This window comes from Geotrypetes seraphini, chromosome 10, assembly GCF_902459505.1.
Source record: "Geotrypetes seraphini chromosome 10, aGeoSer1.1, whole genome shotgun sequence".
NCBI classification, from domain to species: domain Eukaryota; kingdom Metazoa; phylum Chordata; class Amphibia; order Gymnophiona; family Dermophiidae; genus Geotrypetes; species Geotrypetes seraphini.
The window spans coordinates 113,156,335-113,173,640 of NC_047093.1; the positions used below are offsets into that span (position 1 = coordinate 113,156,335).

The following is a 17,306-nucleotide window of genomic DNA, read 5'->3' on the forward strand; positions in this document are numbered from 1 at the left end:
AAGTTTTATTTACAGCATGCCAGACTCTTGTACAGTGAGCAGCCTGCTTACAAGAGGGTCAGAAACAGGAAATGCACAGACTTTTATGCCCTTTTCACTAAACATATGCAAACTAATATATGCAAAACTACAATAAACTACAACTTCTCATTTGTTACTTCTATAACTTTTCTACAATTATTATTGGTCCTAAGCCAGCACTTGTGATAGGTTCAGGGGTACGACTTATAGTCCTATAGGGAGCTAGTTCATTTATCTGCTTATCTAAGCCTTGCAGTTCTAAATGTTACATGTTTAGGAGGGCAGAGTACATCATGGCTCAAACTCTTTATCTATTTAGTTTACAATGTGGTAGGGCAGGGACATACATTTCAGGCAGATGATGTCAGCAGATTGTACACTGTTTCCAGCTATGTAGGCCAGAGCAGTATTTCAAACAACAGTTAACCATTTCATGACCCTACATTCCCCCCTTTCAGGCTGGGGTACCTAAGGAGCCAAGCCTGACAAAATAAAGTTAGGGGTCAGGAAAATCGGGGTCCCCAGTGGGTATGGGACAATACTGGGAGAGGGCAAGAGCCAATGCAGCAGTGGAACGGTTGACAGCAGAGTCTACAGTGCGGTGAAGAAACTTCATGGCCAGTGGGACCAAACAAGGTAGGCAACATAGTATCAGGATAGTTATCAGGGTAGTACCAAAGTAGTTATCAGCAGAATTGTTTTCAGGGTCGTACCAGATGGTAACCAGGAGCCCAGGGAGCCAGAGAATCAGTCCGTATTGAGGCCACGCCAGGTTTGAACAGGAACATGAGCCAGCTTGGTGATGCGGTCTACAACTTCCTCAATCACTTTACCATCATCATCAAGTTCAAGGCAACAGTTGGAGAGGTTGAATTTATCACAGACACCCCCTTCAGCAGCTAGTAAATAGTCCAAAGCTAGACGATACTGATAAATAGTAGCAATGTAATGTAATGTAATGTAATGTAATTTATTTCTTATATACCGCTACATCCGTTAGGTTCATTTTAGCATTCGCTCTGCCAATGGGTACTCAAAGCTCGGGTGGTCTCATTAGTTATCAGTTCGAGTACAGCTTGTAGACGAATAATGCGGTTCAGCATGTAGATTGGGGTCCATTAGCCCCAGGTGCCATCCTCGGCCCATGTGGCAGGTCCATAAACAGCAATGATCCATTCAGGCCAGTCGTCACCCATTTTCCAATCTGGAGGGAGTCAGACCGCTTCTGGCGACCTCTGGCATTGAAGATAGTTTCAAGTTTTCAAGTTTATTTGAATATTTGATTAAACGCTTATCCTAAGGTACAAAGCGTTTTACAATAAGATTAAAAATCTAAGAAGTTACAGGAGAACAAACAGTGTTGATTAACTTGATGTACATGACTTCTTAAGTCATTAAGAAACAATAGGAAGGGGGGTAGAACTACAATTTTTATATAGAGAAGGTACATAAAAGGGAAACACAATAGGGAGGGGGGAACTTAAAAGTTGCTGGTCTTATAACGAATATTCAGTTAAAGGCGTCTTTAAAAAGAAAACATTTTAAACTGCTTTTAAACTTCTGCAGGTTTTGTTCAGATCTTAGATATATAGGAAGAGAATTCCAGATCATTGGTGCAGTCACTGAAAATATAAAGGTACGACGAGTACCAATTATCCTCAACGAAGGAACATTAAGGGTGTGTTTAGAAGTTGATCTAAGGGCTCTTGGTGGATCATATGGAATCAGAAGTCTGTTTATGAATGCTGGGGCTTTAATTTGTATCGTTTTAAAAGTTAAGAGGGCAATTTTATATGTTTGCCTCTGCATGACGGGCCAAATATTAGTTTGATAGCTGTGTTTTAGATTATCTGAAGATGTTTTATATCTTTTAGACATATCCCTTTTAATAAAGAATTACAATAATCCATTTTGGATATTACAAGAGAATGGATTAACACTTTGAGGGATTTAGCATCAAGAAGAACTAGCGATCTTATCATCCTTAGCTTATAAAAGCAGTTTTTAACCAATGCACTAATTTGTGGCCAAAATGAAAGTTTATTGTCGATAAGAACGCCTAAGATTTTAATAGTAATGATTGGTTTAAGTGGAATATTGTCAATAGAAATAGGGGCAATGAGCTGTAACCCTTCTTTCCATGGGGAAAGCATAGTACTAGTTTTGGCGATGCTCAAAGAAAGCATATTAGCATTCAGCCATTCATGGATTTTGATTAACTTTTGGTTGATGGAAGAAATATTTGGCTTGTCAGATCGATACTGTCCACAAGTTGAAGATCATCAGCATAGGCGTAAGCCGTAAATCCAATAGATTGGCATAGGGTTAAAAGGGGAGCCAAATAGATATTGAATAGCAGAGGAGATAGTATAGAACCTTGAGGAATACCAAAGTTGGAGTGGTATGATTTTGAAATTGAATTATTAAAGTGCACTGTGGAAAGTCTATTAGAGAAATAGGATCTGAACCATTCCAAGACTTGGTCAGTTAGACCGATGGATGCGAGTCTTTGAAGTAGTAGATGGTGATCTTTTATGTCAAATGCGGCAGCAAGATCTAGAGATGAGTAATACAGACTTATGTTGGTCGAGATAATAATGTATAGTTGTGGTAAGTCCTAAGAGGGTGTGTTCTGTGGAATGGTTTTTTAAAAAAACCGCTTGGTTGGGGTGCAGAACCTGAGTTTTATCAATGAAATCTGATAATTGCTGAAAGACCAGTTTTTCTGTTATTTTAGCTAAAAATGGAAGGTTGGCAATTGAACGATAGTTTGAACTGTCTTTGAGAGATAGGGGCACCCAGGCTTTCACCATCGGCCAACGGTAACAGGAAGAAGCTGGGGTGGATCATGCTGAGTACACAAGTTCCAGTCCAATTTGCTGGCAACCAGGAGTATGCAAATAAGCCGCAGAGCCAGTATCGACCATCAGGGGCCGGCCAGTGATCATAGGAGATACCATTGAGCAGATTTTGCAGGGGACTACCTGGCAGAGTGGAGGTGAGGTTGGCAGGCTAGGGAGTCCAGGTAGCTGTTGTGACATTCAAGGACCAGAGCGAGGTACATTTGATGTGTCCGACTTGAACATTGAAGGGACCATCAATCCGCTGCAGGCAGTGAGAGGCAATAATGGAGGTCCGCAAAGTCCATTGAGGAGGCCGAGGAGTGGAAGCAAAAGTAAGGTTCTGTGTAGATAGGCTTAACATGTCCAACTGCTTTGCCTCCCATGGCCATTGCTCACCCATATTAGTGCCACCACAAACAAAACAATTGCTAATATTAAGAGTTTGTCCAATAGCCTCAGCAAACTGTATAAACAGGTTTTGAGTAACTGTTGGAATTTCGATGTCTACTTTCATGTTTTCATAAAACTGAGGAAATACAATGGAGTGATGTACTGGTGCTCGGGATCGGGTCACTACATGGATGTATAGGTCTGCACCTGGGTCAGACCCTTGGCCTGAAATTCTAAACCCAATACGCCCTTTCACATACTCTAATTGCTGATTCTACTTTTGGGGTTTCATGATAGTGAAGGAAACTGGGTTGCAGGCCCCTACCGGGCAGGTAGGGCTAGGCAAGGGCCCAAGCGTAGAGTAGCGGAAGCTGGGGGCAGCTAGCCCTTTTCGTGGGTTAGGGGGTAAGTAGCCCACTTAATCTGGTGTTCATATTGACAGGCAAAGGCATCATACTTTCTCTGCCCGTACAGTGGAGGGATTATGAAAGGGCACTTGTATTTATCACATGTGGAGTAATATCTCTGCAGGGAAAAAGAAATGGAGGCTGCAGGAACCCAGCGGAGCTACCCAGTGTACTGCATCGAGTGTCATATGTATGACTACCTCCCCTCCGGGAGGCAGGCGTACATATGCGGTCGATGTCAGGAACTGGATAGCCTGAGGAAGGAGGTCGGGAGACTGCAGGCCAGGGTCCAGGAGCTGGAAGGACTGTGCACCTTAGAGGAACCATGCTGGACAACGGAGGATACCACCGGAGAGAGTCACGTCACGGAGCAAGTAAGAGAGCTCGAGAAATTCATCGAGGAGGCCTGCAGGATGGTGGCGGCTCAGGACAAACAGCACATCGGAATGGAACCAACAATTGGACAGAATCCACCAGAAGCCATGAGAGTAGGACCTTGCGGAAGAGCTGGACAGACAGAGGAGATAGTGACCCAACCAAACCCAGAGGAAATTCTAACGGATCGCGACACGGACCTGAGACCAGAGAGACAACCAAGGAAGGGGAAGTCTGCAATTGTAGTGGGAGACTCAATCCTGAGAGAAGTGGACAGTCACATAGCAGGAGGGAGAGAGGACCGACTAGTGACATGTCTCCCGGGGGCAAGAACGAAGGACGTCATTGACAGAATAGAGAGAATCCTTGACGGAGCTGAAACAGAGGAGACAGCGGTGATAATCCACGTTGGAACCAACGACATCAGCAGGAGGAGCTACAACAGGACTACACTAACTGAACAGTTCAGGATCCTGGGGAGGAAACTGAAGCTGAGGACAAGGAGGATAGCCTTCTCGGAGATCCTGCCAGTACCGAGGGCAGATGCTAAGAGACAGACCGAGCTGCAAGCAGTAAACGGTTGGCTGAGGAGATGGTGCGAAGAGGAGGGTTTCCACTTTGTACGGAACTGGACAACTTTTTGGGGGAAGAACAAGCTCTACAGGAGGGACGGACTGCACCTGAGCACGGCTGGGACGAGGTTGCTGGCACGCAACGTCCAGAGCAGCATAGACTTGGCTTTAAACTGAGGAGAAGGGGAAAGCCGACAGTCGACCTGACCTCGACACATCGGACCAAAGTATCAAACAAGGATACTGAACCAGAAATTTGTGAAAGAGGGCTCGGGACTGAGAGGGAACTTTTTGAAAAAGGACACAAGGACGCAATGCAGGGAGCCAATGCACAAACGAACCTAGCAAGCAGAATTAAGAGAGAGCAAAAGGAGCCAGAGGGACATCCAAACATGGGGGAGCAGGCTGAGGACAACATAGACACACCGCAGGATGGGGATGAACACAACAAAGCTCCGGGGCTGGCAACCCATGAGAAGGTTGGCAGGAGCGCCAAACCACGAGGAAAACCAGCGGAAAAGGCAAACAACCAGGACTTAAATTGCCTATACACTAATGCTAGGAGCCTAAGAGCCAAAATGGGAGAACTAGAAGTCATAGCCAGTACAAAGGACCTGGACATAATAGGAGTCACAGAAATGTGGTGGACTGACGACAACAAATGGGATGTGGCCATACCAGGGTACAAACTCTACAGGAGGGACAGGTCACACAAGAAGGGTGGAGGAATAGCGATTTATATAAAGGACTCCATACCTTCAACCAGGATAGAAACAACAGTAAGGGCGGGCGACTTGGAATCACTATGGATTAAGCTACCTGGAGGAGCTGGAGCAGACATAAAATTGGGCCTGTACTATCGCCCACCTGGACAAACGGAAGCACTTGACCAGGACCTGGAGGCTGAGCTGAGGCAGATATGCAAAAGCGGAAGCGTGATGGTGATGGGAGACTTCAACTACCCTGGGATAGACTGGAGTATTGGACACTCAAACTGCACAAGGGAGACCAAATTCCTGGAAACCACGAGGGACTGTTTCATGGAACAGCTGGTCACGGAACCAACACGGGGGGATGCAACTCTCGACCTAATCCTCAATGGGCTAGGGGGACCTGCAAAGGAGGTGGCGGTGCTAGAACCCCTAGGAAACAGCGATCACAACATGATCCAGTGCAAGCTGGAAATTGGACCATCAAAGGTGAAAAGATCCACAGCGACAGCACTCAACTTCAAAAAAGGGAATTATGATGGCATGAGGAAACTGGTGGGAAAGAAACTCAATGGTAGCGAAAGGAAGATGGAGTCTGTAGAAAAAGCCTGGTCCCTACTCAAGGGCACGGTGCAAGAGGCACAGAACCTGTACATCCCCAGATTCAGGAAGGGGTGCAAAAAAAAACCGGACAAAAAACCCAGCGTGGATAACAACTGCAGTGAAAAAGGCGATAAGTGACAAGAAAGCATCGTTCAAAAAATGGAAAAAGGACCAAACAAAGGACAACCAAAAGGAACACAAAGAACACCAAAGGAAGTGTCACCGTGTGGTTAAAAAAGCTAAAAGGGAATATGAGGAGAGACTGGCGGGGGAAGCAACAAACTTCAAATCGTTCTTCAGATATGTGAAGGGGAAGCAACCGGCAAGGGAAGAAGTGGGGCCATTGGATGATGGAGACAAAAAAGGAGTGGTAAAAGAAGAAAAAGAGATAGCAGACAGGTTAAATAAGTTCTTCACGTCAGTCTTCACGAGAGAGGATACATCCAATATTTCGGAACCGGAAGACATCGTAAATGGGGATCGGGATGAAAAGCTGGTCCAACTAGAGGTAAGCCAAGAGGATGTCCTCAGGCAGATAGACAGACTAAAGAGCGACAAATCGCCAGGTCCGGACGGCATTCACCCAAGGGTACTCAAGGAACTAAGGAACGTAATAGCAGAGCCACTTCGCCAAATATGTAACCTATCCTTAAAAACTGGAGAGATCCCGGAGGATTGGAAAATTGCAAATGTCACACCCATCTTCAAGAAGGGTTCAAGGGGGGACCCGGGGAACTACAGGCCGGTGAGCTTGACCTCGGTCCCGGGAAAAATGATGGAAGCACTGATTAAGGACAGTATCTGTGAACACATAGAAAACAATGGACAGCTAAAGTCGAGCCAGCACGGCTTCTGCAAGGGTAGGTCATGCCTCACAAACTTATTGTACTTCTTTGAGGGGGTAAACAGACAGGTGGATAAAGGGGAATCCATTGACATCATTTACCTTGACTTTCAAAAAGCCTTTGACAAGGTACCGCACGAAAGACTGCTTAAAAAGCTGTGGAGACACGGGGTGCAAGGGGAGGTCCACCGATGGATCAAAAACTGGCTGGCAGACAGGAAACAGAGGGTTGGAGTGAAGGGCCACTACTCAGACTGGCATGGGGTCACGAGCGGAGTTCCGCAGGGGTCGGTGCTGGGACCGCTCCTGTTCAATATATTTATTAATGACCTGGAGGCGGGAACAAATTGCGAAGTTATTAAATTTGCGGATGACACCAAACTCTACCGCAGGGTTGAAACCATGGAAGACTGCGAAGATCTGCAAAGGGACCTAACGATGCTAGAAGAATGGGCCAAAAAATGGCAAATGAACTTTAATGTAGGGAAATGCAAGGTCATGCATGTAGGGAAAAAGAACCCGATGTTCAGCTACAAAATGGGAGGATCACTGCTAGGGGTAAGTAACCTTGAAAGAGACCTGGGAGTGATGGTGGACACGTCTTTAAAGGCGTCGGCACAGTGCGCCACAGCCTCAAGAAAAGCAAACAAAATGTTGGGTATCATTAAGAAGGGTATCACGACCAGGACAAAGGAGGTCATCCTGCCACTGTATCGTGCAATGGTGCGACCGCATCTGGAGTACTGTGTCCAATATTGGTCGCCGTACCTCAAAAAGGACATGGCGGTACTTGAGGGAGTCCAGAGAAGAGCAACTAAACTGATAAGAGGTATGGAAAACCTCTCATATACTGACAGACTGAAAAAGCTGGGGCTGTTTTCCCTGGAAAAGCGGAGACTTAGAGGAGACATGATAGAAACCTTCAAGATCCTGAAGGGTATAGAAAAGGTAGACAGGGACAGATTTTTCAGATTACGGGGAACCACAAGTACAAGGGGGCACTTGGAAAAATTAAAAGGAGACAGGTTTAAAACAAATGCCAGAAAGTTCTTTTTCACCCAGAGGGTGGTGGACACATGGAACGCGCTTCCGGAGGCTGTGATAGGCCGGAGCACGTTACAAGGATTCAAAGAAGGTTTGGATAGGTTCCTAGAGGATAAAGGAATTGAAGGGTACAGATAAGAGTAGCGGTAGGTTATAGGGATAGACTGGGACCATTGCTCAGGCAATGGGCCTGATGGGCCGCCGCGGGAGCGGACCGCTGGGCGAGATGGACCTCTGGTCTGCCTCAGCGGAGGCAACTTCTTATGTTCTTATGTTCTTAACTGAGGGACCCACAAGAAACAGAATACTTAGAGTCCTCCAGACCTTGTGACATTTCCATCCCTAGCGATGGACATGTCAGGGTTAAATCCTGTATAAAACCCATGTCTCGATACCAGAAACCAGTTGTGAGTGTAACTCGTAGAGGACAGGGCTGCCTATCCTGAGGGGCTTGAGCCCAACCATGAGCTAGAACCCATTGTTAAGCCAGAGCCTAGTAAGAGAATAAGCTCCCTTAGAAGCAATGTTTCTAGTGACCTGGGAGTGAACCAGAGAGCACTCAAACCTGTGCCCCAGCCACGTAAGATGGGGTGTGGTCGTAACTTGTTAAAACAGCTCTCAAAGTCAGTAAAGCAGGCAGCTCATGAGGACCTAGCCGATAGGACTCTCCTGGCCAAGCAAAGGCAAGGACCCGCCCAAGAACCCATGGAATGGGAAGTTTCTGCAGTCCAGGATTCTACAGTGCTAACAGTCCCTGAGGAAAGCATGGACATAGTTGAAGGTGGAATACCTAGTGTGACCATATGGCTCCAGAAAAAAGGGGACGGATTGAGACATCCGGGTTTTACTTCCACTGAAAGCAATGGAAGTAAGGAGAACAGATTGAGACATCTTGGTTGCTTTCAATGGAAGTAAAACCCGGATGTTTCAATCCGTCCCCTTTTTTCTGGAGCCATATGGTCACACTAGCGAATACCTGAAGTTGAAAGTGTGGAACCCATGGACGTGAGTCTGGCAGTTGCTTGCCAATGATTTGAGGGTTTTTTATTTTGCTGGGACAATTTTTGCAAAGAACTGTTTGTTTAGAAAAGGTATTTTTGTGTTACACAGCAGTGGGGGCTGGGATGAAGAGCAGTGCTGTAGCTGTGCTCAGCACTGATTAAGCTGCTCCACACCAGCTGTGATTAAGCCAGGAGAAAGCTGGTGCAAGTTGCTGTTTGTGCTTTGCTGTTGCTACATGAAAACCCAGTGACTTTCAGAATTGGGGAGGGTTCCCCGAAGAGCTAGGGTTGGGTCTTTGCGGGTGCTTGTAAAAGCCATTATAAAAGGGGACCCAGCAATTCTATGCTCAGTCTTCAAAGGCTGGAGAGTTGCTGCTACTTAAGGAAGCAAAGCCTACAACAATTCTTTTTTTTCCTAAAGATTGATTTTGGGGATTGTGTTGCAGAGTGCCTAGTGAAGAACAGGACTATTTTGGTAAAAGCCCAGGTCTGCAGGAAGAAGTGGGAAAGTGTTTTCTTTTGTTTGTGGGGGTTTTTTTTCTTCTGGTTTAAAGCTGTGTGGTGCTGCCAGAATAGTGTCCGGGACTTGTTCTACTTACCTGGGAAATAACCTTAGTTTACTTACTGGACTGCATCTGGTTACTAGAATTGTTTTTTTTTGAAAAGAGAAAAGCCAGAGTAGTAGTTTTGTATTTTTGTTTTTATTAATTTTGATAAATTAAACCATTGATGGATGTCTGAGTAGGTGTTGGCTTGTTATTGCTTATGGTGAAGCCAAAGAACCTGGTCACCGTTTAGGGTCTCCCCCATTGGGAGCCGTGCCAGGGACGTGCTACCACCTGTCGGCGGTCCTCCGCAGTTTCCTAGCGGACCCAGCAGGTGACAACCTGCAGCTCTATCAGCAACCCCACATGCATCAAAATACACAGTTACTGGCTTCCTGGGATCTACTATGGTAGTTTGGTTAACAAGCGGACTATCAGCCCCATTAATGTGGACTTCTACCCATTTTTCATCTTCAATACTGGTGGGTTGGTAACATATGACTCCATCAGTGGTCTGGCACTTGCGATAATTGACTCCCTCATAGGAACAGACATCGGGTAAGGGGGCAATATGATAACGGAATTGGGTTCAATACAGAAGGGCCATTTCTACCTGATTTCCATTACAGACCTCAAAAAGACATGGTTTATAGGACTCAAGGGGTTGTGCCTGAGCTTCTGTCACAACAGGAAACAAATACAAAAGGAAGAAGCATAAGAGAGTAAGAAGAAAACAGCAGTCAGATATGACAATTCAGCAATGTATACACAGAAAACCCATTTGTCACAGAGTGATTCTCAATGTACATAGAAGAAGGTTCAATTGGGGCAGTGGTTAACCACAAACAGTCAATCTAACTTAAAACTCTTGCTAAGGCTGTTAGTTCAGCACCTGCCTAGCAGCATATAATAGTATAATAGTAAAAGTTCAAAACACTCTTGGGATCCTGTGATCTTCAGCTGTGTTGTCCGGGATGGTCTGCCAAGTAGTAGCGGATTTAATCCTGCTGTAGTGGAACCATGTTTCATGTCCGGACACCTTAACAGCTGTGGGAGAAGAAATTAGAACAGTGAAAGGCCCTTTCCATTTAGGTACTAGAGGGTCTGACTTCCAGGTTTTTAGCCATACTGTGTCCCCAGGGACACATCCATGAACCTGAGTGGCTATTGGTAAGGGAGCTCGCTCTAGAACCCATTTATGCAGTTCTTGGAGGGTTCTAGCTAGGGACTGAACCTAGCTCTGGAGGATGTCTGAACCCAGAATAGTAATGGATCCAGGGTCGTGGTTCACAATTGGGGGGCGGTCATCCAACACAAGTTCATAGGGACTCAATCCGGTGGTTTAGTTGGAGTGCATCTGATCTGCAGTAGGACAGAGGGTAACAGGACTGGCCAAGGCAAGTTGGTTTCTTCAATCCGCTTTGTGAGCAAGATTTTCAGAGTCCTGTTCATTCTTTCAACTTGACCTGAACTCTGGGGGTGGTACGCCGCGTGTAGTTTCCAGTCTATTTGGAGTGCCTGGGCCGTTTGCTGAACGACTTCAGCTATGAAGGCAGGGCCATTATCACTGCCTATGGATACAGGAAGGCCAAAGCGCGGGATTATATCGTTCAGGAGGTGTTTAAAAGGGGTTGGTGTCCCAGAGGTGGCAACCTCCTGGTAGCAGGGTTAGTTTTGGAACAGACGACACATTGGCGGACTGTATTGTAGACCAGCTGGTCGAGATAGTTAATGTAAAAATGTCCCCGGAGTGTCAGTTTCATGGCGAGTTCTCCTGAATGTGCCAAAGCGTGGCACCGTTGGACTACCGTGAGGGCCAGGTGTTGTGGGATAAAAATGACCGTTCTAGTTAGTGTATCAGTGTCAGACTCTGAATCGGTACATTTCTGAATCCACCTCTCCTTTCAGGACAGACTGGCCCGAGAGTATATGGGCCCAAGTCTGCTCCTGAGAAGTATATCGAGGGGAAAGGTTGGCAAGGAAGGGGGTGATAGTGTAAAGGGGGGCTGAAGGAGGGGGACACAAACTAGCAGGCCGAACAGTACGGTCGGCCAGGGTATTGCCACGAGAGACAAGGTCCGTCCCGCGTCTGTGAGCACGGCAGTACATAACAGCAACACGTGAGGGTAGTTGTACGGCCTCAAGAAGGTCGAGGATAAAGGGGCATGGTGGATCAGGTGATCAGAGGTGGTAATGAAACCCCGATGTTTCCAGATGGCCCTGTGGGCATGCAAGGTAAGGAAGGCATATTTAGAATCAGTATATATATTGCAGGACTTGGAATCAGCATACCGCAGGACTTGGAATCAGCATACCGCAGGGCAGACATGAGAGCATACAGTTCAGCTTCCTGGGCAGATGTACCGGTGGGGAGGGGCCCCATCAGCAAGGAAGAAGTGGCAGTAACTACTGCATAGCCAGCTACTTGGGTATCGGAAGGTGTGACAGAGGAGCTGCCATCTGTGAAAAGGGTAAGATCAGGGTCCCTAAGAGGAATGTCAGTGAGATCTGGACGGGAGGAATAAACAAGATCCACAGTGTCAAGACAATTATGTGTAACAGGATTAGGGGAGACCGGGAGTAGAGTGGAGGGGTCCAGAAGGGATGAGACAGCAAGTAAGACCTGAGGATTTTCGCAGAGTAGCACCTGATACTAGAGGAGGCGCTCATTGGTGAGCCAGAGGGAATCTTTATATGCTAAGAGATTGGTGACACAGTGAGGAACAAAAAGGTCGACATGTTGACCAAAAGTAAGTTTGTTAGCATGCTGCAGGAGATCAGAAATGGCAGCGACGGCCTGAAGACAGGGAGGCCAACTGGCAGCGATGGGGGTCCAATTGGCGAGAGAGATAAGCAATGGGTCTCCTCCAAGAGCCAAGGAACTGGGTGAGTACCTTGACCGCAATTCCAGATTTTCGTGAACGTAGAGTTGAAAAGGTTTAGAAAGGTCAGGGAGGCCAAAAGCCGGGGCCTGAGTGAGGAGTCTCTGAAGACAACGGAAGGATTGTTCCTGTGATGTAGTCCAGGTAAAGGGGTCCAAGTCGGTACCCTTAGTAGAGTCATATAGGGGACGGGCAATTGTGGAGAAATCGGGGATAAAGATACGGCAGTAACCAGCAATACCAAGGAAAGTACAGGGGCTCTTGGGGTGGTGGGAGACTACAGATTGCCTGGACACGAGACTGGGAAGGGTCCTGGTGCCCTGAGTGATGTGGAAGCCGAGGGGCTGGCACAACTGGGCTTTATGGAGAGATACAGGGTATCCATACTGAAGAAGGAACCAGAGGAGACAGTGGGTGTCTTCCCGACAAACAGAGGCAGACAGGGAACAGAGGAGGTCATCCACATATTATAGGACTAGTGAATTAGCGGAAGGGGAGAACTGGGGCAGATAAGAAGCAAAAGCAGTGCTGAACAGGGTGGGGCTATTTTTAAAACCCTGAGGGAGACGGGTCCAGGTTACTTGGGAGACTTGGCCTGTATGCAGGTTTTCTCATTGAAAAGCAAAGATGGGCTGGCTGGAGGAGGCCAGACGGCAACAGAAAAATGCGTCCTTAAGATCAAGGACAGTAAAGTGTGTGGCAGATGGGGGAACCAGCCCTAAAAGAGTATAAGGGTTGGGGACCGTAGGGTGAATATCCTCAGTGAGGCGGTTAACAGCTCGCAAATCTTGAACTGGACGATAATTGGGAGGGTCTCCTGGCTTCAGAACTGGAAGTAAGGGGGTGTTCCAAGGCGACTTACAAGGGACCAAAAACCCACAGTCTAGTATTCGGGACAAGTGTATGTGTATTCCCTGGAGTGCAGCCTGAGAAATACGATACTGCTTAATAGAAACAGGTGTAGCAGAGGCTTTCAGAGTGAAAACAAAAGGAGGGATGTTAAATGCCAGTCCAGGAGACCCAGACTCAGCCCAAATGGCCAGATCGAGGTCATTAAGACAGTCAGGCACAGAGAGAGAGGGTTTGTCAATGCTGGGTCCAGACAGGATAGAACAGAGAAGACTGGGTGTGGGCACTGAGGGATCATTGGAAAATAGTGAAGTAAGGCTTGTGGATGGGAGGTAGAGACAACAGGATGGGGTTGAGAATTAGTAAAAGTGTTTTGAAGGACAACAGCTAAGAGGTCCGCCTTGCGGCGGAGGAGTTTATCAGTTTCTTGCCGGTTAGCACTGTCCCTATTCATAAAGACATGTTGTGCTATCTCCAGTTGTGTGGTATTCATACCGGTAAAGCCATCTTGATTTTGAAGCTTGCGGTGTATGTCCGGATGAGTCTGATTTACAAAGGAAGTATTAACCATTCACAAGTTTTCTGGTTTCTCAGAGTCAAAAGGGATAAAGGTCCGGTAAGCATCACACAAGCGTTCTTAGAAGGCAGCGGGGGACTCGTCCGATTTCTGTAGGACTTCAGAAACATTCGCAATGTTTGTGGGTTTCCGGGATGCAGCCTTCAAGCCTTCCAAGATATACTGGCGATAATGGGTTAGGAGCGTGCTATGGGCATCATTATTAGGCTCCCATTAAGGATCGACTGTCGGAAAGTGAGTATTGACCCAGTTGGGGTCTCCTGCATCTGCACTCAATTGGGCTCTAGCCTATGCCTCCTGGAGGACGCGTTTCCGTTCCTCAGTATTCAACAAACATAACAACAGTTGCTGACAATCTGACAAAGTGGAGCGGTGGGTTTGGATTATAGAGGTAATGAGGTCAATAGTAGCCTGGGGTTTTTCTGAATACGGGGAACAGTGAGACTTCCGGGGAACAGTGAGACTTCCAGTTATACAAGTCAGTGGTACTGAAGGGCTGGTATACAAGTTACAGTGGGTGGCCTAGGATTTCCGGCAGCACCCAGTGGATTAGTAACAGGAACTTGGCGGAGGGGCATGGCTAAATGGTCAGTATCTAAAATTTTCTGTCTTGGACATCTTCTCAAAGGAATCAGGGAAGGAAGATCAGTTCGCAGCCGGTGGCTAATAGGGGAATCATCAGAAATGGAGTGGGTATCTAGAGACTGTCACCTGCCGGTTCCGCAAGAACGCTGCGGAGGACCACCGACAGGTGTCACCATGTCCCTGGCGCGGCTCCCAATGGGCGAGACCCAAACGGTGATCCGGTACCTTGGCTTCACAACAAACAATAAACAGCCAACACCTGCTCAGACATTTATCAATGGTGTAATTTATCAAAAATGCAAACAAAAATCTAAAGAAAACTGCCACCTTGGCTTTCTTTTTTTTTTTTCAAAAACAGTTATAATAATTAGATGCAGTTCAGTATGTGAACTAAGGTTATGTCCCAGGTAAGTAATATCAGTCTCAGTCATTATTCTGACAGCCTCACCCAGCTTCAAACCAGAAGAAACCCCCCCCCCACCCACACAAATAAAGCAAACACTGTCCCACATCTTCCTGCAGACCTGGGCTTTTACCAAAATAGTCCTGTTCTTCACCAGGCTTTTTGCAAAACAGTTCACACAATCACACTTTAGAAAAAATGAAGTGTTGTAAGCTTGGCTTTCTTACATAGCAGTTACTCTCCAGCCTTTGCAGACTGGGCACAGAATTGCTGGGTCCCCTTTCACAATGGCTTTTACAAGCACCCACAAAGACCCAACCCTAGCTCTTCGGGGAACCCTCCCCAATTCTGTAAGTCACTGGGTTATTCAGTAGTAAAAAGAAAGCACCAACAAAAACTTACACCAGCTTTCTCCTGGCTTGCTCACAGCTGGTGTGGAGCAGCTTAATCAGTGCTGAGCAGCTACAGCACTGCTCTTCATCCCAGCCCCCACTGCTGTGCAACACAAAAATAACTTTCTTCAACAAAACAGTTCCTCAGCAAAATTGTCCCAACAAAATTCCCAAAAAGGAAAATTCAGATTATTGGCAAGCAACTGCCAGACTCACGTCCATGGGTTCCACACTTTCAATCTCAGGCATTCCACATTCAACAATGCCCATGTTTTCCTCAGGGACTGCTTGCTCTGTAGAATTCTGGACCGCGGAACCTTCCCACTCCATGGGTTCCTGGGCAGGTCCTTGCCTTTGCTTGGCCAGGAGAGTCCTATCAACTAGGTCCTCATGTGCTGCCTGCTTCACTGTCTTAGAGAGCTGTTTTAACCAGTTACAGCCACTCCCTTGCTTGCGTGGCTGGGCTACAGGTTTGGGTGCTCTCTGGCTCCCTCTCAGGTCATTAGCAATATTGCTTCTAAGGGAGCTTATTCTTTTACTAGGGTCTGGCTTCAGAAAGGGTTCCAGCTCATGGTCGGGCTCAAGCTCCTCAGGATAGGCGGCCCTGTCCTCTACTATCTCTGAGTCCCTACTCACCACTGGTTTCATGCAGGATTTACCCGTGACATGTTCATCTCTAGGGATGGAAATGTCACATACCCCCTTCCTTAAAGGCTGCCTAGTATGAGGACTCAGCTTCTTCTGAGGGTTCTCAAACATTCTAGACAGAACGTCTACATTCGTGTTCAGCTTTCCTGGCCTGTGGGCCACTTTGAATCTGAAAGTCTGGAAGGCTAGATACCAGCGTGTTAGTCTGGCATTGTTGTTACGCATTGGGTGGAGCCATTTGAGGGCAGCTTGGTCCGTGACTAATGCTCCAGAGTTTCCATGGCCCACTTCACTGCCAGGCACTCAAGCTCCACGGTGGCATAATTTCTTTCGTTAGGATGGAGCTTTCGACTGAGGTATAAGTGTTTCGGAAAGAAATCAAAACATTTCTTTTCAAAAAACACGTCCTTACTTAATATTCCCCTCCCCAATCGCACATGCACTCTCCCCAGCAAATAACACACTAGTCATCCCCTTGAACCTCATTTACGAAAAATATCCAAACTCCTAAATAAGCATCTCCCTTAGGTATCCATTTAACCTTCTCCTAAATAAGCATCTCCCTTAAGTATCCACTTAACTGATTCCTTCAAAGTTAGGTATCTTTCTTCAGTTGCCTATATTGTTTTCCCCACTGAACCTTGTAACTACTTGAACCCTGTCAAGTTATTCTATCGATAAATCCAGATATCTTATACTTGTATTTCTATACCACAACATGTAATTTACTTAAATCGTTGTAATGTAATTCTCTCAGTAATGTCCTGATCTCTTTTAACTGTAATCCGCTTAGAACCGCAAGGCACAGGCGGAATAGAAATCACAAATGTAATGAAATGTAATAATGTCTAATTGTGGATGCTCAATCCCTTGGGTCTCTTGGCTGAGGACAGCCCCTAACCCACTACCTGAGGCATCTGTTTGAAGAATTACATTACATTAGGGATTTCTATTCCGCCATTACCTTGCAGTTCAAGGCGGATTAGAAAAGAATTATCCAAGATGTATTAAAAGAACTTATAAAAAATAAATAAATAAATAAAATTGGTCATTTTCAAAAAGAGTAAGAAATGGGTAGGTTATTTGTTTGGGGTAGTTGGCTTTAGTGAGAGGTGGAGTTTGAGACTTGCGGTATTATTTCTTTTTTCAGAGTTTTCTTGAAGAGTATGGTCTGTATTTCTTTTCTAAGTCTTGTAGTCGAGGGATGCCGTCAGTAGATTGGCGATTTGGTTGTCTAGTTTGGCTGCTTGAGTGGCCAGGAGGCCATCATATTGTTTTTCCGTTTGACTTCCTTAATTGGGGGGTATGAGAATGGGGTGTGAGTTTTCCTATGTCTGGTTGCGGTGTTGTGGATGAGGCGGTTATTCAGGTAGTTTGGACTGTCTCCGTATAGTCTTAAATAGTAGGCAGTAGAATTTAAATTGTATTCTTGCTAGGAACGGAAGCCAGTGCAATTGGAGATATGCTTCTGTAATGTGATCATGTTTCTTTAATGAATAGATGAGTCTTAGTGCTGTGTTTTGGATAGTTTGTAGTTGTTTTGTTATGGTTGTAGGGCATGGGAGGTAGAGGATATTACAGTAGTCAAGTAGGCCTAGTATTAAGGACTGAACTA

At 46.2% G+C, this 17,306-nt stretch overlaps 1 pseudogene; it reads right to left on the bottom strand.

Annotated features, from left to right (window-relative positions):
• Nucleotides 1-10,283: 10,283 nt before the first annotated feature.
• LOC117368547 lies at nucleotides 10,284-15,916 on the bottom strand (annotated as a pseudogene).
• Between the last annotated feature and the right edge of the window lie 1,390 nt (nucleotides 15,917-17,306).